Source organism: Cervus canadensis, chromosome 4 (genome assembly GCF_019320065.1).
Source record: "Cervus canadensis isolate Bull #8, Minnesota chromosome 4, ASM1932006v1, whole genome shotgun sequence".
NCBI classification, from domain to species: Eukaryota; Metazoa; Chordata; class Mammalia; order Artiodactyla; family Cervidae; genus Cervus; species Cervus canadensis.
The window spans coordinates 35248521-35275465 of NC_057389.1; positions in this window are offsets into that span (position 1 = coordinate 35248521).

Below are 26945 nucleotides of genomic sequence, written 5' to 3' on the forward strand. Positions count from 1 at the left end.
GTCACAAAGAGTCGGACAGGACTGAGCAACTGACACTTTGACTTTTCATGCTTATGTACCTGGAATGTTCCATTTCACATACTTTCAGGATTCACTAAATCATAGCTTAAAATCTCTAGAAAATTCTACTGTCACAAGCTTTGATCTTATGAATTAGATTAATTGTTTTGTGTCAAAGGTCAAATGTGAAATTACGGAACCATGTCACTAATAGTGCTTGTTACTCTGGCTATAGATGAACATCTAAGGAGTATGTTATGAAGAAGAAAAATGACTTAGGTATATATTCACACCCAAGGCTGTAAAAAACATCATGGCAAATCATTATTCACCTATCTCATTTATATATGTGTGTGTGTGTATGTGTATATATATATCTTATAAACAGTTCTAAAGTATATATGTAAAAACTCAAATAATAAAGGCTGTTTACCTTTTTTCCCCATAGGTATAAAGGAATATGAGAAATAAATTATTTTCATAATCAGTGATTAAGACTTTTTAATACTAGCTCAGTAGCTATAAATATATTGATAACACATTCATGTCCTTAACTGTGTATTTATCTGTATCATGTAGCTAACATGTATGGAATACTTTTGTGTCATACATTGCACTAAGTGCTTACTATGTTCTGCTCACAAACAATTCCATTTGGATTGTAATATTAGATGAGGCCTCTACAGACGAATAAGTTTAAATAATATACCCACATTTAGTAGGCAGCAGATCCATAATTTTATTTTAGCTCCATCACAATCCAAAATCTGTTGAGGAACACTGTATTGTCCCCAGTGATTATTGGTTTACACACATGCATAGAGATGGGCATACACATATATGTATATACAAACACATATTTACACATACAGCGAGAACACATGAATACATATGTACAGTTATATAATTGATGTGAATTGTACATGAATTATTAAGTGTATATAAAATGAGTTCTACATTTTTGTGTACATGTACATGACAATTTCCTAAATTTTCACAATCAGGTAGAGTTCTAGTACCAAACCCATCACCTTCCCTTAAAACTTTATTGCTTCCTCCTGCACACTATTTCTATTTTTGTCATCACTGTTGTACCAACCTTCTGATTGCATGTTCATAATCTTTATTAATTCTCCCATCATTTTTTTGTATCTGTCCTCACACTGTATGCAATATAATTTTGTTGAGGCAAAACCTCTTTTATGTTCTGTGGACAGCTGATTCTGGTTGATTATTTTGTGACTTTGGAGTACCTTATCTTTAGAGAACCCTTTCTAACATAGTAGCTGATTGAGCTTGAGTTACTTCTCTTTCTTTTTTTTTTTTAATAGAGAAACTTACATGTTAATCAAAGACTTTTCAGACTAAAATAACTTCAAGAACTAAATGAATACTTTCTCTCCCAGAAAAGTGTTTTTATCAGAATTTATGTTGTCTTGAACATTTCAATTATCTGTTCCATAGTTGCCCATCAAAAATACTTTATTTCACCTCTGTATTGAATAGTGCCACCATCTTTCCAAGACAGAGAAATTTCTCTGGCAGAAAATTTTTTAAGAGACGTGTTTTTTACTATGTAAAGCTTGGTTATTTCTCACTAGTTACCAATCCATTCAGGGACAGTGGGTGTTTCAGAATAGAACCGATCTATTAAACCGTATTCCAGTGTGAGATCATTTCTTCATCAGTGACAGTGGAAACTTGTTTCATGGAAAATGGTATCAAATGGTGCCTTTGAATATACTTCACAGAATACCTAAAAACAAATGAGTGCTTTATTGAGTATATTTAATATACTAAAAAGTTCTTAAATATGTACTTGAGTCACTATGACTGTTTGGAATATTAGGTTTGAAGAATGAAGGAATTATTTTTTACTGTGTAGCTGCTTCTTAAAAGAGCTTGGCTGTATTGAAAAACCGAGACATAACAAGAGGTGTAAGTGATCTTAAATGACCTGAATAGTGCCTGTGAAAATAGGTCTATATTTGTTTGTGTCTGTTTTTCTAGTTTTCAAAACTTCATAAATGAGGATTTTGTGTATGTCCATGTTGTATCTTTTTTACCAATTATCTCTTTTTACTGTATCCTTCTTAATAAGAATGCTGCAGTCGAAATTCATTTTGGATAAGGGGAAGGATTTCAAATATTAGGGAACTTATGAGATCAGGAGCATATTAGGACATTTTATAAGCTCTTCTTCTAAGATTTTGCTTGAGATACAGGTATAAAGGGCTCATGAGTTTCTCCTAACTCAAGTATGAGTTGCAGGCACAGAAGGAGAGCCTGCTGGCTAGGAAGCCTCGGGAAGCAGAGTAATGAAGGTGACTCTGCAGTACTCCTGGAAGACTTCAGCCAACTATATTGTACTTTTGTAAGTGAGTTATGCTCTGAGGATTGGCTGGATATTTAACATCTAGACTGTTTACAATCCTTAGAGTAATACTTATTAGATCCTTCCAAACACTGGTGTGTTAGGAACTGTGTGTTGAAGGAATAATGGCTTGACCAGGGGTCACACCTTCTGGAATCTAAGCCTAACTGCCTTATCAACTAGTTCTTTTAACCTTTGGCATGTGGCAATTATACTCTATATCAATGTAGTGTCATAAATGATTAACATATGTATATTATGGCATGAGTGACTGGGAGAATTAGCTCTAAGGCACAAAACTTCTTAAGCCTGTTTTTGGTCTGATATGTGAACCCCTGAGCCACTAGCTCCATAAACATAGCAGTACTGTAATATATTACAGAAAAAGGAACAAAAAATACAGAGTAAGTTCAAAAGGGAAGAAGGGGATTTCTTTTCCAGGATGGCAGTATACCAACTCCCCAGAAAAGCAAGCAAACCTGGGGAAAACTTTTAAAAAGCAATCCATTAAAGTTTTTGGAAATTGTACCAAGTACATACCAAAGTGAAGAAACACTTATATGAGAAAATGTATTAAAACTCAGTAAGAATAGCAAGAGTCTGACATTTGAGCCATGACCCATTCTCTACCTCTTCTTCAAACTGTTTGCTAGAAGCTGCATTCCGCCTATGTATATGGGCAGATGTGGTCAGGAAGATGGGGCCTCCTCTCCCCTCAGCTCCCAGTCAGGGCTTACCATAGCTCATTGAGAGAGACAGGCTCCCAACCACTTCTCATCTCCTCCAAGCTGAAGAGGCTAAGTTTATGAGGAAGTCAACTGAGAGTTTAGGGACTCCCTCTCTCCTCTGGCCCTATTCAGAAGACAGGAGATCCACCTCATGCGTGGAAGACTGAAAATCTTGCAGCCTAACCACCCTTGCCCCAGCTTAAGGTCAGGGTTCCATGCAGGGAGACACAAAGCAAGAAGACAAGAAGTTATTTTCCCTCCCAGAGCCTAGTATAGTGTCTCAGAAAGCTTGCTTTGGGGAAAGGACAGTCAGAAAAGAGATTACAAAGCTCTCACAATATCAATGGACTTTATTTTAAAAAAAATATGGGGAAATTAATGCCTAAGAGCACTCTTAAGACAATGTCTCCTCTTAACTATACTCTGTGTGATAATTAATGATGAATGTGTGCCATTATACTTTTGATTACACCAAGAGGTAGCTGTTTAGTTCTCCTAGCACCATTTAAGGAAGAGACTTTTTTCTCCATTGTCTATTCCTGCCTTCTTTGTTGTAGGTTAATTGACCATAGGTGTGTGGGTAAATCTCTGGGACTTCTGTCCTATTCCATTGATCTATATTTCTGTTTTTGTGCCAGAATCAAAACAATATGGTCCACACTGGTAGTGTGGACTTAAGCCAGGGAGTCTTAATTCCTCCAGCTTCATTTTTCTTTCTCAAGATTGCTTTGGGTATTCAGGGTATTTTGTGTTTTTTTGTGAATTTGTTTTTTTCTAGCTCTCTGAAAAATGCTATTGGTAATTTGATAGGAATGGCATTGAATCTGTAGATTGCCTTAAGTAGTATAGTCATTTTGATAATATTGAATCTTCCAGTCCAAGAACATGGTTTAACTTTCTCTGTCATCTTTGACATCTTTCATCTTTGTGTTATAGTCTTAAGAGTACACATCTTTTGCTTTATAGTATTGCATTGCTTTCTACCGAACACCACCATGAATCAGCCATAGGTTTAACCCATGTCCCTTCCCACTTGAACATCCTTCTCACCTCCCTCCCCATCCCACCCTCTAGGTTGTAACTGAGCCCTGGCTTGAGTTTTTTTGGTAGTGTCTTTAGGACTTTCTATGTCTAGTATCGTGTCATTGTAAACAGTGACAGTTTTACTTCTTCTTTTCCAGGTTAGATTCCTTTTATTTCTTTTTCTTCACTGGTTGCTGTGACTAGGGCTTCCAAAACTAGGTTGAATAAAAGTGGGGAGATTGGAAAGTATCTTTGTCTTGTTCTTGATTTTAGGGGAGATGCTTTCAGCTTTTCACTGTTGAGAATGATGTTACCTGAGTGTTTGTCATATGTGGCCTTTATTATGTTGAGGTATGTTTCCTCTATGACCATTTTATGGAGAGTTTTTATCATAAATTGGTGTTATAGTTTGTCAAATGCTTTTTCTGCATCTATTGAGATGATCATATGTTTTTTATTGTTCAGTTTATTAATGTGGTGTATCACACTTATTGATTTGTGGATATCAAAAGATCCCTGTGTTCCTGGGATAAACCCCACTTGATCATGATATATGATCCTTTTATTTATTTATTTATTTTTCAATTATTTTTATTAGTTGGAGGCTAATTACGTCACAACATTGCAGTGGGTTTTGTCATACATTGACATGAATCAGCCGTGGAGTTACATGTATTCCCCATTCCGATCCCCCCTCCCACCTCCCTCTCCACGCAGTTCCTCTGGGTCTTCCTAGTGCACCAGGCCCGAGCACTTGTCTCATGCATCCCACCTGGGCTGGTGATCTGTTTCACTATAGATAATATACATGCTGTTCTCTCGAAACCTCCCACCCTTGCCTTCTCCCACAGAGTCCAAAATTCTGTTCTGTACATCTGTGTCTCTTTTTCTGTTTTGCATATAGGGTTATCGTTTCCATCTTTCTAAATTCCATATATATGCGTTAGTATACTGTATTGGTGTTATCTTTCTGGCTTACTTCACTCTGTATAATGGGCTCCAGTTTCATCCATCTCATTAGAACTGATTCAAATGAATTCTTTTTAATGGCTGAGTAATATTCCATGGTGTATATGTACCACAGCTTCCTTATCCATTCATCTGCTGATGGGCATCTAGGTTGCTTCCATGTCCTGGCTATTATAAACAGTGCTGTGATGAACATTGGGGTGCACATGTCTCTTTCAGATCTGGTTTCCTCAGTGTGTATGCCCAGGAGTGGTATTGCTGGGTCATATGGCAGTTCTATTTCCAGATCATGATATGTGATCCTTTTAATATATTATTGAGAAAAAATTTAGTTTCAGGTTGTATATTTTAAATAGATGAGTTGTATGGGTATGTGAAATATAATACATCCCAATAAAGGCATTTTAAAAACTAAGCAGATAAATTTTATATATCAGAAAGAAGAAAAGAATTCAAAGCTAGAATCATGAGCTACAGTTGACATTATGTAGTTCACCAGAGTAGCAGAAAATGATTAGACTACAGGAGTTGAGGCTTCAATAGGCAAATAAAAATAAGAAAGTGGCATTATCCTTGGGCATCACGAGGAGCAGTTTCTGAGATCCCTGTCTAAAGTGAAAATCCAAGTACTGTCCATTCTATGAGGTTATAGAAAGTCTCGTCTCACTGGACTGACAATGAGGTACAGAAGGCCACATTTAGAAATAGGACCTCAAATCTTATGTATCATGAAGGTAGTAACATGTGAAAATTCAGCACTATTCACAGTAAAGCATTGCAAGTGGAAGAATCAACAGGAGAACTCACCCAGAACCAATAATCCCAGGAACCCTGTAGAGACAATGCAGAATCACTTCTCATCCATCTGTTGTCCTCAGATTTCAGGGCGTGAACAACTTTTGTGTTTTTTTAAAAGCTACATAAATACCTCTTACTTTTAATTTACTGTTAGAAAGTATAAAACCCAAGGAAGGTGACAAATTAAGAGGTTCACAAATGGTGACTGGAATTTCAGATGCCAACAAATAAAAGTGACATATCACATGGGAGTAATAAAAGACTCTGTAGTTATTTTCCTAAAGTGATTTTATGACTTTACCCCATGTGTGCTTAATCGCTAAGTTGTATCTGACTCTTTGTGACCCCGTAGACTGTAGCCCACCAGGCTGTCTGTCCATGGGATTTTCCAAGCAAGAGTATAACCCGTAAGTCATGGGAAATGACCTGTTTGATTCATATACTCCTGGATATGGCACAAATTGATGCTTTTTCCACTCCCCACTGCACTCAGTTCTTCAGCATTTACTATCTACTCTTGGTTCTCATTTGGTGCCTATAATCTATCACTTCCCAAGAACTTGGCTCATGTTATACTTGGTAATTTCCTCCATTTTAATATCCTTCTGATGCTTCCTGTTCAACTTTTCAAAGCCTGCTTTCTGCTCTGAATCCTTTCAAAGAGACAGGTTTTTTTTTTTTTCCTCTCAGAATATTGTAACATGGCTAATATTTATCTGTTACTTAGAACTTACCATAGTGCACTCCCTTTGGAGTCCTATTCATGTTTGTCTCATTTTATAAATTACAAGTTTCTGGGAAGTAGTTCCTAACCATTTTAGTACCTTCTCCACAACTTCTATACCCCATATATGCTGTAAAGGTCTGCTACATATCAAGACAAAACAATAAATATTAAAAGTCTAAGCCAAAAAATAGAAATTTTTTTAAAAAGTTTAAAAATTTTATAATCCTTTAACTGAAATTCATTGCCATTGTCAGGAAGATTTGTAATATCAACAGTGAATATCTTGTTACATTTAGCAAACTGAGAGAAATTCAGAAAAATCTACCCCAGACAGGTAAGAGAAGCTGTTAATAAGAAGCTAACGGGGACTGTACTGCATTTTATACTTGCGCTTTGTCTCATGTGATTCTCACAGTATTTCAGTTTCATATCTTATAAACGAGACTTGGAATTATTAAGTAGCTTGCCTTTGTTTTTTCAGCTAAATAGGGATGGTATCTGATTTGAACCAGGTCTCTCTGATTTCTAAACCACTTCAGAAAGTCAAGCTTTTGCTGGCATCTTTATCAATGCAAAAAAACCCAGGGTTATGTATGATGAGATGGTAAATGTCTGCTTGTGTTTCTGATTCCTTGTCTGGGTCAGCTTACCTTCACAAGTCAAAACTCTGATGACTCTCAAATGAGTTCAATAGCTTAGAATATATTGTGACATGTAGTATTTCTGGATTTTCTCATTTACCTAGGATCACACCAATTTACTTTGATGTTGCATTAGCAATTATAGATTTTGACAGCTTCATCTGTATTATACATGTATCCTTTTATGCAATAATAAGGTGAGAATGTTATGATTACAGGATGTCTTCAGTAATAGACACTTGAAAACTGGGATGTCTATCAAGTGTGTCATATGTCTAATTAAAACTATTCATGGATTTAGAGAAAAATGTCTGCTAATAGCTAAGATATTTTTCTACCTTCCCTGGCATATGTTAATCATACTCCTGGTGTATATTCAAAAAATAATGAAAAATATAGTTTTTTTAAAAAGTGAAGAAAAAACTAATAGTTTGATAACAAAACATTTGTCAAAAATACATTTATAAACCATGGAGCATAGTTTAATCCCCAGTGTGATACAGTGAGAGCTGTATCCTGGAGCTAGAAAATCAAGCTTAAATTCCAGCTCTCCTACTTAGTAGCTATATAATTCAGAGGAACTCACTCAATTGCTTGGGCTCTCTTTTTTAAAAAATTAATTAACTAATAAATCATTTTATTTGCTTCAAAATGTTTTTCATCTGAATTAAATGAGTTTAAGGAGAAAAGCCCAAATTAATAATACATTTGTTAAAATCCTTGAAGTCTTTTTAAAAGAGTTTATCAGTAAGAATGGCCATATATTAATGCTTGTGAAAGACACTGAATAGGTAACATATCTAATTTATATATATAATAAATATCCATATAGTGATAAGTATATTATTACAAATAATAATTATACTGTATATAATAATAACAAACACATAAATAGTCACTTTAAAGAGGTAAGCAGACATTTTAATATAGTTGTTAAATATACAGCCTTTAGAACCAGCGGTTGGGTATAAAAATGGCTCTCCCACCTACCATCTTCGTGAATTTGGTAAGACACTCAAACTTTGAAAGCCTTAATTTCCTCCTCTATAAAACAGGCATATTAATATAATTTGCTTCATTGCGTTTTCCTGAATAATTAAATGACATATATTTAACATAGTGCTTTGTACTTTGTGAATACTCAGTAGATGATAGGCATTTCTGTTATTTTCACTTAACCAATGAGAAAACAGAGGTTCAATTAAGTATCTTGCCTGTGTTTCCACAGGTATAAATTAGCAGAATCAGAATTTGAATTTGCTTCTGTACAACTCTAAAACTGATACTCTTTTCCTCCAACATGCAGCAGTTCACAGCTGATTTATTTTCCCCATTAATGGAGTTTTTTCTTTGTATCCTGATATGTCTGAATCCTACAACGACTTACCTTCTTGCACAAAATATTTTAATTGTGGATCACCGGTTTAAAAAAAAAAAGTCAACCCTCCAAATGCAGGATTTTAGTTGGCTGTTTCTGAAAATTATACTTAAAAACGATTATCAGGGTCTCAGTGTGAGAACCAAATCAGAATTTTCATATGAATTGTCTTCATTAACAAAATAACATGAACCAGTAATTATATAGTGATTTTGCATTTACTATTATTAGAATTTATAAACATTTTATCATTTTGAACCCCTGAAAATGTTGTGAGATAGGTTAGAGTAGAAAGGACAGTGAAGAAGCTGAGGCTTGGGAGTTAACAGAGTTAGGACAATACTGAAGAGGTAGTAATGGTAGAGCTGAATTTGAACCCAAGCTGCCTCCCTGTGGGAGTGTACTTTTACGGCATCACTAATAAAGCCCAAGTACTTTAAGCAAGAAATAAGAAGTGCTTTGCAACCCAGTCACATCCAACTTTAATATTGGTGCATCTTTTTTTCTTTTTCTTTTTTGTCCTGACTGACATTTACCTCAAAAACAAGTAGAGAATCAATGGCATTTGAATTAAAGGGCAGTCATTGTTCTTTATGCTGGACATAATGCTTATTTAATGTTGACATAATGGAGACTGAATAGTGTAGGGTAAACAATTGTTATTGCAAAGGATCCACAGTGTATTTGTGTATGTCAAATGAGGCTTCAAGTGTGTGGGCTCCTTGTGGCCGCGTGGGAATAAGCTTTGACATAAACTGATGAAGTGGGAGAGTTGTTTCCATGTGTTTTATCTACCTCTAGTGAAAAATGTTTTCATTTCATCACCCATACTTTATGTGGTGGCTGTTGTCTGCATTCTTCCCAGTGATATCTGTTCTGTATGTCTATTAAGACCTTGGTAAAAAAATAACAAGAAGAAAATAAAACACTGTGTGATACAGCCTCAATTCTGCAGATCCAGTGGCATGGAAAAAAAGTATGATTTGCTTCTCCACACATCAAAAACTCTTTATCAGAAAGAGATTCCAGACAGCTGATGAGAGATGACTCATAAACTCTGACCACTCCCAAAGGGAAAAAAATCCCTTTATCAAATTGACAACTATATAGGCCATGCACTCTTCTATGCTATGATTTCTATGCCATAGCTCTTCAGGTTCCTAATCAAAATCTCTTTGGCTTGTTGCCCTTTGCCCTGAAAATTCTGCTTCTATTTATATCTACAGGTTATCCATCCACTCGGAGACACAGAGCTGATAAAGATAACAAAGACTCAGTAGATAAATCAGTGACTGAAAACTCCTCTAAATATCTGGAGGATGAGATAGAATATGGAAGACAACATGAACAACATCTTACTCTCATACTTTACAATGTTGGTGACAAAATGTGGGTACTAAAAGTTTAGGTTCTGGATCTTTTTTTTTTTTTTTTCTTACTGTGTGCTTGGACAATTTAACCTCTTAAATTCTTTTGTAATCTCTGAAATTAATAATTAGGATGCATAACCAATGAGGATTTTTTGAGAATTAAATAAATTTTCAAAAATAGTTTTAGATACTATAGAGGCATCCATAAATGCTTGCTGGTAAAATTATAAATATATCATTTGACTGCTGTAAAAGTCATATGTGATTAACACATTAAGCAACATTAGGCTCAAATCATGGGTTAAGAAAATATGTCCCAATGGTCAAATGAAGATAAGCTACTTATAGTAGCCAAGTTGGTCAATCATGTCCTACTCTTTGCGACCCCATGAACTATATAGTCCATGGAATCCTCCAGGCCAGAATAGTGGAGTGGGTAGCCTTTCCCTTCTCCAGGGGGTCTTCCCAACCCAGGGATTGAACCCAGGTCTTCTGCATTGCAGGCAGATTCTTTACCCTCTGAGCCACCAGGGAAGCCCTCAAGCCATTCTGTCATGTCCAAATGAGGTTGGCAAATCCTCTTCCTCAAAAGTAAATACATAGTTTGATCAAACTGCCAAAAACAACCATTTTGGTTCTCTGGAATTTAGCCAAATGCATACAGCAAATGGAAATGCCTTTTTTTTTTCTTTTCTTTTCATGAGAAACTACTAAATTTTGGCTAAGAATAGTGGGTGTCTGTAGCATTCTTGCCTGGAGCTGTTCCCATCTGCTTTCCTTTCCAGTTTAGCAGTCAGTTTGCTTCTATCAGAGAGAGAGAAACTGAGAAAATCAGCAGCATTGATGCTGGAGAAGGATCAATTAATTGAGTAGAAAGCAGAAACCCTGCACCCAGCAGAGAAAAGCAAAGGCCTGAAAATACCCTAGACTGAGATTTCGGTCCCAGTCAAGGTAAATGGCAGAGCCATAGACTAAACAGGGATTTAACAGGGAAATTTGGGAGGTGAGCTAGCCATGGACAGCTTTGGTACACTAAGTATGTCTGAATATGGACAAAAGCCGTGCAGATTTGCATCAAACAGTCCATATGGTTCAAGATATCCCAATATTACCAGCATGAGGAGGCTGCACATACATGTAAAGCACACATGCGAGGTTCTAGCAAAAATAAAATGGGGGCAGACAGAAAAGTGCTTAACTTTGAGTGTGCTACTAAAACTACGTGTGGACCCATCCATCAGTCCTGCTCTGCACAGTACTGAGAGCAAATACCTCCCTAAATTTCCCTCTCAAGGTTCCTTACTGGTCTCACCTTAGTCCTGGCCCTGCAGTGCAGTCACACAGGCTACTCCTAGCTAGCCCCATTTAAAATAGGAGTAGCAACAACAATAATAAAACTAAACTAAGCACAGACCTCAGGTAACACATTGTGGGAGATTTCATTAATGTAGTCCAGTCATGTTACTAAATAAACCAAGAAAAAAGAGCAATAACCTTCTGGGGGATGGGGGGATAAAAATCAGAAACAATAGTTACTATAAGGTATTATCTAGAATATCCTTTTCAGAGAATTCCTTTATTATTTCTTATAAACCAAGTCTGTTAGCAATTGGTTTTATTAGTTTTGGGTTATCTATGAATGCCTTTATTTCACCTTCAATCCTGGAAAATAATATTGCTAGATATAGAATTCTTTTTGGTTCACGTCCCTTTTTCTTAGTCATTCCACTGCTTTCAGGGCTTTGTTATATCAAATTAGAAATCTGCTGTTAATCATATTGATGTTCTTCTTTACTGAGGAGTTATTTTTCTCTTTATGCCTAACATAAAGTCACAAACATTTTATACTATGTTTGATCAAGAAGTTTTATAGTTTTATTTAGATTTTAGACTTAGGTGTATGTCTTTTTTGAGTCTTTTTTAAATCTAAAGATATCCAGTTGCTCCAGCTCTATTTGTTGAAATGGCTATTTTTTTCTCCATTTAATTGCCTTTGTACCTTTGATAAATGTCTACTTTCCACATAGGTGTGGGACTACTTCTGGATTCTGTAATGTTTGTGGTAAGAAAGTGTATTCTGACATCATTGAGTGTGCATTCTATGAATATCTAAAACTATCAATTACTAAAACTTGATAATGTTCTGTTCTACATATTTATGAATGTATTCTATATCCATTGAACTTACCACTTTATGTGTCTTTTGTATTTTATGACGTATTGATGTAGTATTCCTGATGTTTGATTACCTATATCTGCTTTTAATATTTTCAGAGAACTATTAAATTCTTTAAAAATACCTGTAGACATGTCTTAGTATCTGAAGCCATAAGGATAAAGGCAAAAGAAATGAGAAACTTGTAAGTGAGCAGATTATGAATTCTTAGAGAAGCTTTTCCTTTTTCCAAATGATGCTCTCTCTGAAACAAATTGAGTTTGTCTCTCCTTTTCTGGCATTGTTTTATCTAATCTAAATTCTCAGATTCCATAAAACATTCACATTGTCTGATACCAAAATTTCATTTGTCTTAGCTCCTACTGATTCTTCTTTATGTTTTCTAGTTCCTTGTTAAAATTCTCACTGTGTTCATCTATGCTTTTTCCAAGTTCAGTTAGCATCCTTAATACTTTGTACTCTTTATCTAGTAAATTACTTCTCTTTTTCATAAGTTGTTTTTCTCAGGTTTTTTTTTCCCCCTCTTTGCTCTTTCATCGGAAATGAATCCCCTTTTGTTTCATTTTGTTTAACTTTATGAAATTTGGTGAAGCAGTTAACTAGTCCCAGTCTGTAAGGGGTATGTTTCTGTGTGAGAGTCTCTATGTAGTTTATGTGTGCCCAGCGGCTTTGGTGGGAGAGGTGAATCTGAAATGAGCAAAGCTCACACCTTTCCCCAGGGTGTGCTGGCAGCTGTCACCTTGCTATGAGGCGGGGCTGGAGATGGAGGGGATGGAGCCAAAGCCAGGTGTGACCCGGGGCTTCTCCTATTCTCCGTGGCCATCACTGCCCTCTGGAGGGCAGGGTCAGATCTCAAGCTGCTGAAGCTGTGGCCCTGAGGGTTGGAGATTAGCTGACTCCATTTCTTATAAGTGTGCATTCTTACCACTCACAGCAGTGACACCTTTGCCTCAGAAGGGAACAGTACTGGAGTGAGAGGGGCCACAGTTGGTGCCTGATGCAGGCTGGGGTGCTCACTGGGGTGGTCCTAGCAGTCAGAGCTACAGACAACTGCCCATCCATCACCTCTGCAAGCAGCAATAATGGCCACCCTCGCCCTGTTCAGATCGGTGCCAGGTCTGAGCTGGTTTCGTTCACCTCAGCTGCTCACTCTCTTCAGCCTTTGCTCTGGGGGAAGTTGCCGCAGAGCTGGAGATGTCACAGGCGCACTTGATGTGGGCCAGGGTGCATGCCGAGGTGGTCCTGAGAAACTGTCCTGAGCGGCAGGTGCTTCAGTCTGCTCCCTCTGCTTGTTCCCCGGAGTCAGCAGGTATGGTGAGCTCTCCACAAGAGAAGTCTAGGGTTCTATAGCTCTTCCTTAAGTCCCAGTTGTTCAAAACCAGGAAAGGAGACTCGTCTTCCTAGTGTCAGACCCGGGCTGAGATGTCCAGTGTGTGGCTCAGATTGTGCACTCGCCAAGATCTCCAAGCCTGTATAATCACCCTCCTGTTCTGTGTCCCCTCTTAGGGACTCAGTTCCGTACCTGATCTCCTCTCTTCCCTTTCAACCTGTCTCCTGTGGATCTTTTTTTTATAGTCTTTTTTGTTGAGAATAACTGAAATAGATAATTGAAGAGTGGCCAAAGGGCACTGCTTAAAACAATCAGAAAATGCATCCTTCAAGACCAAATTTTTTCTTTTATGTAAGTAATCCCAATTTCCAAAGACCAAATGATGATCTATAGATTAACTTATTCCTCAATATTTAAGTTTTCTTTATAGTTCTTGTAGCATCTCATTACCAGTTTTTTGGGGGTTAATGTTTCATTTTATAATCTTGTTTTTTCTTAAAGGTGAAATTAGGCAGAGCTTTGCCCCAACTCCCAAACTCTGAAAGTCTATACCAAAATTCTTAAACAAACCTCCTTTTGCATCTCTAGGACATTGCAACCAGTTATCATTGAGTTTCTAAGTTTTATCTAGGCAAATTGAATTTTTTATCACATTTAATTTCTAATAAAGTGTCTATTTTCTGAACACTAAAATTTAGAACTGTCTCTTCAACTAATTGTGAAGTTACAGAACAAGTTTTTAGAATTTTAATCTAAATGTCTTCAGTGTAAACCATTTTATCATCACTTATTATCCCATAGGTACATATACAAATATGCTGAATTTCTCACTCTAGAAATGAGTATGCTTAATAGTGAAAAATATATATAGTGATAAAAATACTTGAAGTATATATGATAAATTCATTTAGCTTCTGAAATGAAATCCTCTGACATGTTTTCTCATTTACTTTAGTAAAATCATTAATTTCTATGTGATTATTGATTGATGGCAATATGGTTTCCTTCAGATATGTTTATATCTGTGGATAGCATGTATGTAAAAATGAAAATTTCGTAGGGAGCCCAGCTGACTTTTTCCTAGTCCAACATAACCTTCAGACTAATATTGCAAATTTATATGGAGAAAAGGAACTCAAATTAATGATAGTTATATTTTTTAGTTTGCTTTATTTTTTTAAATATATACACATTGCTTTTGTCTTTTTCTCTAATGAAATATTGACAATTCTTGAAGACCATGAAGATGATAAAATTCTGAAATTACTAACAAGGTTTGAACTAGGCAAAGATTTATTCTATATTTTCTGTGTTCTTCTCACAGAGCTACTGTTTAAAAACTCACTTTCATGTCTCTTTTTTACTTTCTCTTTCCCTTTGGAATTGCTAAAAGTCTGGACTCTATAACTAAAAATTTTCATACAATTACATTAATTCTGTAGTCAGGAATGAGAAAAGCAGGCTGGACTAAAACCAGTGGACCATATGAAAATCTCCATTTTTATTAGACACTAAAATCTATTCTAATAGCCTGGTTTTGACTAATTTATATTTTTTCCAGGGAAAATGTTAGTAAAATCAGCATTAAAATCTATATGCCAGAGATCAGAAAAATGTCATTGAATATAGCATGAAATAGTTAAGAAAGCTCTTCGAAAGATGAAGAAATAATAGTAAAACTACAGTTTTACTGAATGTATACTGAAATATATACATTTCATTAACTAATATACTCTTTACCTTGCAAAATTTAACATTTTCACCCACATACATACACACACACACACACACTTAAGACATCATATAAGAGTTCAAATTTTAGCAGTTAAGAAATTCTTACAGTTACATATACAAGCCACATAACAAAGTTGGAAAAGATTGACTTTTAATTCTAAAATAAATAACAAGCTTCTGGTTCTAGGAATGGAAGAGTAACTTCTGGATTCTATAAATAAAGAAGGGACTTGGTCAGACTTACTTTCTGCAGAAAAATAAGAAAAAGAAAATCTAGCGAAGTATCTGAAGTTGCTCTTTGAAGGTACTAAAAAGTGATCAAAAGCTGGGAGAAACCAGAGCAAAATATATCTAGAATAGCAAAAAGAAATAGGTTGAGGTTAGAAAGTATTGGAGTTTTAAGAGCTTCCAGTGTAGGTCAGGTCCAGGAAGGAGAGTGACAGAAGGAATGATACCAAAGAATCTACATTTAATTCATCCCAGTCATTGGATGAGGACTCAGCTATGTTTGTCTGCTGCTGCTGCTGCTGCTAAGTCGCTTCAGTCATGTCCAACTTGTGTATCTAGGTGAGACCTAACAGGACATGGTAAAACTCTAGCCCTTAGAAGCTAGAAGAATTGTACAGAGTTCAGAGGCTTACCTCTCAAAGAACACAAATTGGAATATGAATACAACCAAGTTAACTGCCTACAGAAACAAGTTTTCAGAGGAACTTAACACAGTGTAAATTTTCTAAGCTTCCCTAATAGTTCAGTTTCTAAATTTTCTAAAGCTTAACATTCATAAAATTCAAAACATATATAGCAAGAAATTACTAGACATGTAAAAATTCAGAATTTTGTGACCTGTATTCAAAAAAATGAACATTTGATAGAAAACAACTGAGGTAACCAGAGGTCATAAATAACATATAAGAACTCAAGATCTATTTCTACAAATGTATTCAAATACATACCACAGTAAGTTAACAGAGGTCAAATGTAAGTTAAAAAAAAACTATTAAAAAAATAGAAATTTAAAACTAGAAAGTGCAGTAACTGATATTATCTAGAACAGGGGACTTCCCTGGTGGTCCAGTGGCTAAGACTGTGCTATCAATGCAGAGAGCCTGGGTTCAATCCCTAGGGGTCAGGGAACTAGATCCCACATACTGCAACTAGGAACTGGTACAGCCAAATATATAAATAAATAATTTTAAAAAATACTAACTAGAACAGTTTAGAGAAGAATAGCAATGGTGGAAATGGTCAATGAACTTGAGAATAGATGAATAAAAATTATATAATCTGAAGAACACAGGACAAAACTGAAAAAAAAAACCTTATAAACCTGTATGAAATGCTGCATGTATAAACATAAAATGCTGCATTATATGTATAACTAGAATTCCTGAAGGAGAGAAGAGGAAGAATGGGTAATGAAGAAGAGAAAAATCAGAGAAATAATGAGTGAAATATCCCAATTTATAGCTCCAAGAATACAATAGTGCAGAAGCATAAATAGAATAGCCATTATACTTATACACATCACTAAATGCTGAAATTTAAAATAAAGATAAAATATTGATAGTAACACGGAACATTTAGATATTACATATAAACAGTACAGTGATCCAAAATGTGGTTGCTTTCTCGACAGAAACAATTGTTGACTAAATGACAGTGAAACAACTGCTTCAAACTATTCAAAGAAGATAGCTGTAAAGAGACAATTCCATGTTCACAGAATTCTTTCAGAATTAAAAATGAAATAAAGGCATTTTCAGCTAAATATTGAGTACTTCATTACCAGAATATCTGCCTTAAAGGAAATTTCAATTTACATAATTATATGGGAGTCACCAGAAATAATAAATAGTAGAGTGTATACAGAAGAACCTCTGTCTCACTCTTTCATTATTTATTTATTTATTTAAATAAATGATCACTTCAAGCAAATAGTATAACACAACATATAACTTCATCTTTATAAATTATATATGATAAAATAGCCTAAAAATATTCAAATATATTTTTCAATTCAATTTCAATTTATTCAATTCAATTTCAAATATATTTTTCAATTTCAAAAATATATTGCAAGCTTCTCCTATATTTTATATGAGATGATAAAATGCATGAGGTAATGCTAATACTTTGATAGTTAATGGAAAATGACAAAGACTATATATGTGTTAAGTAGCAGTAATAATCACTATGATTAGTTAACATGACAGAGTTGATCTAACCCATGTGGAAAAGATAAATGGTGAGCTTTGAGATAATATAAGAATACTGAGCATCACAGATGTGAGTTTTGTCTCCTCTGTCTTACCATAGTGATGTTAATTTCCAGTTACTGGCATTGAATTATTAGTGATTATTATCCCAGTTGTATAGTTGAAAATTTTGAGGCTTAGATAAGGTAAGTTTTTGCTTCTTCATATAAAAATGGGAAGCCAAGGGCAGGACAATGGTAGATTTATTTTTCATGTTATTAGTTTTATAGGTTTAATATTTTAGTGTACATACTTTATTTCAAAAATAAAGTTATAAATCATATTGCTTTACTATTTTCTCAAAGCTGAAACCTTTAATTTTAGAACATTTTATATTTAACTTCTCGGTTTATTTATTGGACTGTGGAATTAAATATAGACACTGACTCACTTCTGAAGGTAAACTGACAAAAAAAGAGTTGGCAAACTTATGTAAGTACCCAAATATAATAAAAGTAAGCACTATTAAGAGATTTTTGTCAATGTTTTCAGATTTAGTCTATACAAAAATATGTACAGATACATGCATAAACATACAAACATGTAAATTCAAAAACTTTTTGCTAACAAAACCCAGATTGGAAACTTTGTATTTTTCTAGGTAATTGCTTCAGGAAATTAACCCTGTGATACTCATTTGTGTCTGATTACAAAAATATGAATTATACAGATTGGTTCATTGAAAAATACATGGGGCCATGGCATTGATGATGGGAGGAGAGACAAGAAGGAATAGAATAGGAATTTGAAGACCAGAGTAAAGTCTGAGTAATATTGCATGGTTAGTTGTGTATAAAGATATATAAAATGAACAATACAGCCTTACAAGCATTTTGTATTAACTAGTAAAGGTGTTTTGTCTTAAATGCTTAAATTATCACTCTTCAGCTACTATTTTTATTACAGTTTGTGACATATAATCTTTTCTGCAAGGAGATTAACATTGTGGAATAAATTCGGTAACAGTGTGTTCATTCTTTTCACTGAATTAGAAAGGTTTCTAAATAGTTTACTATTTATACTCTCAAGTGTTATGTTTGAGATTTGCAAATAAGGTGTTGTTTCCTTCAATCTATATTTATTGTTTTCAAATATTCTATATCCTTTCATATTTTCTATATATTCCTTCTTTTCTGTCACTGAGAGGAGTATTGAAATCTATTATTACAGTTGCAGATTATTTTTTTCTCTTTGTGTCTTTTTCTCCTTGAAATTTTACCAGTTTTTGTTCCTGTAATTTGAAGCTCTGTTATTAGGTACAAACATTTTTAAGATACTGATGTCCTCTTGACAAATTGACTACTAATATGAAATAATTTTTATATGTGGTACTCCTCTTTCTCTGCAAGATGCTTCACCTGATGTTAATAAAACCACTTCTAATTTCTACTTTTAGTTTTAGTGAAATATATTTTTTATCCTTTTACCTAGAGTATATCTTTACATTTAAAACAGGTTTCCAATAGATAGCACATAGTAGAGTCTATCCAATGTGATAAGCCTTTACTTTTAATTGGGATATTTATGCCATTTATATTTAACTTGACTATTGATGTGGTTGTTAAATCTGTCTTCTTGTTATTTGTTTTCTACATGTGTCATGTGTTGCTTCCATTTTACTCTTTTTTTCTGACTTCTTTTGAATTTTAAATATATCTAGCTTCTTTACGTTTTTGACTTGCTACAGCTCTTTCTTTTACTTCAGTTATTGTTTTAGGGTTTACAATGTATATTTGATTTAAATCACAATTTATCTTCAAATGATACTATGCATTTTCATGAACAGTATAAGAATCCTAAAATAATATACTTTCAATTTTCCTCTCGAGCCTTTCTGTTATTGTTGTCAATCATTTACTTTAACATATGTTATAAATCTTATACATCATTGTTTTATTTTGTTTAAAAATTTATTTACCTTTTAAAGAGCTTTAAACATGAAAAGCCATACATATTTAGTAGTTAACATTTCTAGTATTTTTTTTCAGTTATTTGTATCCATATGTATATAATTCTTCTTCCACCTGAAAAGCTTCCTTTAATGTTTACAGTTAGTCTAGTTTGCTGTTTATAAATTCTTTCAATGTTTTTATGTCTGATAAAGTTTTGCACATTCACTGTGTATAAACTTGTCAGTCAGTCAGTCAGTCAGTTCAGTCGCTCAGTCGTGTCCAACTCTTTGCGACCCCATGAATCGCAGCACGCCAGGCCTCCCTGTCCATCAGCAACTCCCGGAGTTTACTCAAACTCATGCCCATCGAGTCAGTGATGCCATCCAGCCGTCTCCTCCTGCCCCCAATCCCTCCCAGCATCAGGGTCTTTTCCAATGAGTCAACTCTTGGCATGAGGTGGCCAAAGTATTGGAGTTTCAGCTTCAGCATCAGCCCTTCCAATGAATAACCAGGACTGATCTCCTTTACGATGGATTGATTGGATCTCCTTGCGGTCCAAGGGACTCTCAAGAGTCTTCTTCAACTCCACAGTTGAAAAGCATCTATTCTTCGGCGCTCAGCTTTCTTTATAGTTCAACTCTCACATCCATACGTGAGCACTGGAAAAACCATAGCCTTGACTAGACGGACCTTTGTTGGTAAAGTAATGTCTCTGCTTTTTCATACTCCATCTAGGTTGGTCATAACTTTCCTTCCAAAGAGTATGTGTCTTTTAATTTCATGGCTGTAATCACCATCTGCAGTGATTTTGGAGCTCAAAAAAATAAAGTCTGACATTGTTTCCACTGTTTCACAATCTATTTCCCATGAAGTGATGGAACCAGATGCCATGATCTTAGTTTTCTGAATGTTGAGCTTTAAGCCAACTTTTTCACTCTCTTCTTTCATCAAGAGGCTTTTTAGTTCCTCTTCACTTTCTGTCATAAGGGTGGTGTCATCTGCATATCTGAGGTTATTGATATTTCTCCCGGCAATCTTGATTCCAGCTTGTGCATCTTCCAGCCCAGCGTTTCTCATGATGTACTCTGCATATGTTAAATAAACTTGTAAGCTGACAGATACAGTGCTTCAGTGCATTAATTATATCAATCTACTGTCTTCCCACTTAAATTGATTATGAGAAATCTCCTACTATTTTTATTTTATTTTATTTTTTTTTTGTTCTCTGTACTTGCTTTATTTCTTAAACTTAAAAAAAAATTCTCAAATATGTGAAAATATTTGTGTCACTGATTTGATCAATTTGTTTATGAAGTTCCTTCATGTTGTTTTCTTTATATTTTTTGTGCTTGGGGTTCATTGAGCTTCTTGGAAAATTTGGGATCATTGTTTTCTCAATTATTTTTCTGATACCTTTGTTTTCTTCCTTTGGCAACTCCAGTTATTGGGTTGGCCAGAAAGATCATTTGGGTTTCTCCATGAGATGTTACAGAAACAAACGAACTTTTTGGCCAACCCAGATCATATATGTTAGGCCTGTTGAAGTTGCCTCACTGTTCCCTAATCCACTTTCTATTCTTTAAATTATGACTTTCCTTTGAGTGATATTTTAAATAATTTTCAAATTGACTAATGTTTTCTTTTGCAATATCTAATATTCCATAATCCAGATCCATGAATTTTTCATCTCAGATATAATAATAGTTTTTATTTCTAGAAATTTAATTTATGTCTTTAAAAATATTTTCCATTTCTTTACTTGACCTTTTTAATAACTATAGAAATAATTATAATAACTTATACATTGTTATTTTTCTGAAAATTCTAATATCACTTTCAATTCCAGGTTAGTGTTGATTGATTCATTTTTCTCCTTATACGAATCATTTTCCTGCTCCTTTGTTTGCCTGTTTTTAACCAAATGCCAGTGAATATTTTTTCTTTCCTGTAAATTTGAGTGAATTTACTTTGGTATGATTTGCTTCTTAGGGTCTTGAACCTAAGACATGATTAGTCTATGGCTAATTACCCTCCATTCCTGATATAATACCCTTCTAAGGGTATAGAGTGTACTCTCCTCTATACTCCACAAAGATTTTATAGTCCAGGTGGTGGGAATAGGCACTGTTCTGTTCTTGTGTGAGGTAACTATCGGGTACAGCTCATTTTCTAAGTTAGTTTTTGTGGCCTTTTTTTAAGACTCAGTTTTCCTTTTTGGTTTTCCTTTGAATCCTTCCTCCTTTACTTCTCTTTCATTTCCCTCATTATTTACTTTTTTTCTCTCATTATCTTAATCCTCCCATAAGGCCCTGCTCTTATTCATTCTTCTTACTTTCCCATTTGTCTTTGAAATATATGAAAGTGCTTTAACTGTGGACATAGCATTGTGCTAAATCTGGATATACATTTGTTGTTGTTATTTAGTCACTAAGTTTTGTTGGACTCTTTTGTGACCCCATAGACTGTAGGCAAGATGGAGAAGCTCTATACAGTCAGCAAAAACAAGACAAGGAGTTGACTGTGGCTCACATCATGAACTCCTCATTGCCATATTCAGACATAAATTGAAGAAAGTAGGGAAAACCACTAGACCATTCAGCTATGATGTAAATCAAATCTCTTATGATTATACAGTGGGGTGACAAATAGATTCAAAGGATTAGATATGATAGACAGAGTGCCTGAAGAACTATGGACAGAGGTTCATGACATTGTATAGGAGGCAGGAATCAAGACCATCCCCAAGAAAAATAAATGCAAAAAGGCAAAATGGTTGTCTGAGGAGGCCTTAAAATAGCTGTAAAAAGAAGAGAAGCAAAAGGCAAAGGAGAAAGGGAAAGATATACCCATTTGAATGCACAGTTCCAAAGAATAGCAAGGAGAGATAAGAAAGCCTTCCATAGTGATCAGTGCAAAGAAATAGAGGAAAACAATATAATGGGAAAGATTAGAAATCTCTTCAAGAAAATTAGAGATACCAAAGGAATATTTCATGCAAATATTTCATGGGCACAATAAAGGACAGAATGGTATGGACCTAACAGAAGCAGAAGATATTATGAAGAGGTGGCAAGAATACACAGAAGAACTGTTCAATAAAGATCTTCATGACGCAGATAATCACGATGGTATAATCACTCACCTAGAGCCAGACATAGTGGAATGTGAAGTTAAGTGGACCTTAGGAAGCATCACTACGAACAAAGCTAGTGGCGGTGATGGAATTCCAGTTGAGCTATTTCAAATCTTGAAAGATGATGCTGTGAAAGTGCTGCACTCAATATGCCAGCAAATTTGGAAAAGTCAGCAGTGGCCACAGGACTGGAAAAGGTCAGTTTTCATTCCAGTCCCAAAGAAAGGCAATGCCAAAGAATGCCCAAACTACTGCACAGTTGCACTCATCTCACACGCTAGTAAAGTAATGCTCAAAATTCTCCAAGCCAGGCTTCAACAGTATATGAACCAAAGGTGCAACAGTGCACTTCCAGATGTTCAAGCTGGATTTAGAAAAGGCAGAAGAATCAGAGATCAAATTGCCAACATCCATTGGATCATTTAAAAAGCAAGAGAGTTCCAGAGAAACATCAATTTCTGTTTTATTGACTATGCCAAAGCCACTGACTGTGGATCATAGCAAACTGTGGAAAATTCTTTTAAGAGATGGGAATACCAGACCACCTGACCTGCCTCCTGAGCAATCTGTAGGCAGGTCAATAAGCAACATGGCACAACAGACTGGCTCCAAATTGGGAAAGGAGTATGTCAAGGCTGTATATTTTCACCCTGCTTATTTAACTTATATGCAGAGTACATCATGAGACATGCAGGGCTGGATGAGCACAAGCTGGAATCAAGATTGCCAGGAGAAATATCAATAACTTCAGATACAAAGATGACACCACCCTTATGGCAGAAAGTGAAGAAGAACTAAAGAGCCTCTTGATGAAAGTGAAAGAGGAGAGTGAAAAAGTTGGCTTAAAGCTCAACATTCAGAAAACTAAGATCATGGCATCCGGTCCCATCATTTCAAGGCAAATAGATGGGGAAAAAATGGAAACAGTGAGAGACTTTATTGTTTGGGGGGGCTCCAGAATCACTGCAGATGGTGACTGAAGCCATGAAATTAAAGCCACTTACTCCTTGGAAGAAAAGTTGTGACCAACATAGACAGCATATTAAAAAACAGAGACAAAGGTTGGTCTAATCAAAGCTATGGTTTTTTCAGTAGTCATGTATGGATGTGAGAGTTGGACTATAAAGAAAGTTGAGTGCTGAAGAATTGATGCTTTTGAACTGTGGTGTTGGAGAAGACTCTTGATTGTCCCTTGGACTGCAAGGAGATCCAACCAGTCCATCAGGAAATCAGTCCTGAATATTCATTGGAAGGGCTGATGCTGAAGCTGAAACTCCAGTACTTTGGCCACCTGATGTGAAGAACTGACTCATTTGAAAAGACCCTGAATACTGGGAAAGACAGACGACAGGAGGAGAATTTGATGACAGAGGATGAGATGATTGGCTGGCATCACTGACTCAATGGACATGAGTTTGAGTAAATTCTGGGAGTTGGTGATGGACAGGGAGGCTTGGCATGCTGCAGTCTATGGGGTGCAAAGAAGTGGAGCCACTGAACTGAACTGAACTGGACTGTGACCTACTTGGCTTCTCTGTCCATTGGATTTCCCAGGAAAGAATACTGTAGTGGCTTGCCATTTCCTTCTCCAGGGGTCTTCCTGACACAGGAATCAAACACATGTCTCCTGCATTGCAGGCAGATTGGTTACTGCTCAGCCATTGGGGAAGTATTAAATTCAGGAAAAAAATCATGGGAATTATTAAAGCATTGCCAAATAAATTTTAAACATTAAGCATACTGTGACAGTCAGATTAAGATAAAGATATTGATGAACGTATGTTAGGATTAGGTTGTCTGAAAAGGAATGAAGTTGGCATTGATATCAGGTGATCTTTGCAAGTCTCAGACACAAACACAGTAAGCAGGAAGGGTGGGTTTCGGGAGCAAAATGTATTTAAAGTGATACTTGCAAGTTTTATTTATTTATTTGTATATACATAGTTGATTTACAGTGTTGTGTTAGTTTCTGGGTAGAGCAGTGATTCACATATGCGTATTCTTTTTCATATTCTTTTCCATTATGATTTTTATAGGATATTGAATATACTTCCCTGTGCTATCCAATAGGACATTGTTATTTATCTATTTTATAAATAGTAGTCTGTATCTGCTAATCCCAAACTCTGAATTTATCCCTCACCCTCTCCTCTTTGGTAACCATATGTTTGTTTTCTATGTCTGGTAATCTGTTTCTGTTTCATAAATAAGTTCTTTGTGTTATGTATTTTATTCCACATGTAAGTGATATCTTATATTTTTCTATCTCTGTCTGACTTAATATAATTTCTAGGTTCATCTCTGTTGCTATAAGTAACAGATGGCGTTATTTCATTTTTTATGGACAAGTAGTATGTATGTATATGTGTGTGTTTGTGTTTATAGAATTTTTTTTATCCTTTCATCTGATGAATTGTTTATTCCTTCAATTGATGAATATTTAGGTTACTTCCATATCTTGGCTATGTTAAATAGTGTTACTGTGAATGTTGGGTGCATTTATCTTTTTGAATGAGTGTTTTCTTTAGATATATGCCCAAGAGTGGGATTGCTGGACCATATGGCAACTCTATTTTTAGTTTTCCAAAAACCTCTACAATGTTTATCATAGTGTCTTCGCCAATTTACATTCCCACCAACAGTGTAGTAGGGTTCCCTTTTCTGCACATCCTCTCCAGCATTTGTTATTTGTAGACTGTTTAATAATGGCCATTCTGACTGGTATGATGTGGTACCTCATTATAGTTTTGATTTGCATTTCTCTAATAATTAGTTATGTTGAGCATCTTTTCATGTGCCTATTGGCCATCATGTGCCTATTTATTCTTTGGAGTAATGTCTACTTATGTCTTCTGCCTATGTTTTACTTGGATTGGTTTTTGTTGTTATTTAATTGTATGAGCTGTTTTTGTCTTTTGGAAATTAGCCCTTGTTTGTCCCATTGTTTGCAAATATTTTTCCCAGTCCTTAGGTTGTTTTTTAATTTTGTTTATGGTTTGCTTTGCTGTGCAGAAGCTTTTAAGTTTGATTGGATTCCATTTGTTTATTTTTACTTTTATTTTTATTGCTTTGGGAGACAGACTTAAGAAAACATTGGTACAATTTATGTCACACAATGTTTTGCCTATGTTCTATTCTGGGAGTTTTATGGTGCCATTTCTTTTATTTAAAAAATGCCATTTTGAGTTTGCTTTTGTGTGTGGAGAGAGGGTATGCTCTGACTTCCTTGATTTACATGTGGCTATCCAGTTTTACTAACACCACTTACTGGAAGAGACTGTGTTTTCTCCATTGTATATTCTTGCCTCCTTTATCAGATTAATTGACCACATGTGTGTTAGCTTATTCCTGGGCTCTCTTTTCTGTTCCATTGATACACGTATGTTTTTGTGCCAATACCACATTGTTTTGATTATTGTAGTTTTATTGCTAGTTTTGATTACTGTAGTTTTATTGTATTATCTGAAGTCTGGGAGGGTTATGCCCCCAGCTTTGATTTTTTTCCTTATGATTGTTTTGGCAATACTGGGTCTTCTTTGGTTCCCTATAAATTTTAGTAGCATTTTCTCTAGTTATGTAGTAAATGCCATGGGTAATTTAGTAGGGATAACAATAAATCTGTATGTGGCTTTTGGTAGTATGATCAGTTAGCAATATTAATTCTTCCTATTGAAGAGGATCAGATATCTTTCCTTGTTTTTGAATAATTTTCAGTTTCCTTTATCAGTGTTAGGTAGTTATCAGTATATAAGTCTTTCATCTCCTTGGTCATGTTTATTACTAAGTATTTTTAAATGTGATTTTAAAAGGGATTTTAAACTTCTGATATTTCATTGTTAGTACAAAGATACAGCAAATTTATGTATGTTAATTATCTTGTTACTGAATTCAGTTATCAGTTCTAGTAGTTGTTGTGTGAAGTCTGCAGGGTTTTCTATATATAGTATCATGTCATCTGCATACAATGATAATTTTACTTCTTCCCTTCCAATTGGATAACTTTATTTATTTATTCTTGTCAGTTTGCTGTGGCAAGGACTTTGAATACTATGTGGACTAAAAGTTGTAATAGTGGGCATCCTTGTCCTCTTCCAGATTTTAGCAGGAATGTTTACAGATTTTTACTGTTGAGTGTTAATGTTGGCTGAAGGTGTGTCATAAATAGCTTTTATTGTGTTGAGATATGTTCCCTCTGTACCCACTTTGATAGTTCTTATAATGAATGGGTATAGAATTTTATTACACACTTTTTCTGCTTCTGTTGAGATGATCATGTGGTTTTTGTCTTTTCTTTTGTTGGCATGGTACATCATATTGATTCGCATGTGTTGAACCAATCTCTGTGACCCTACTATGAACCCACCTTGGTTGTCTTGCATGATCTTTTTTCTGTGCTGTTGATTACATTGGCTTA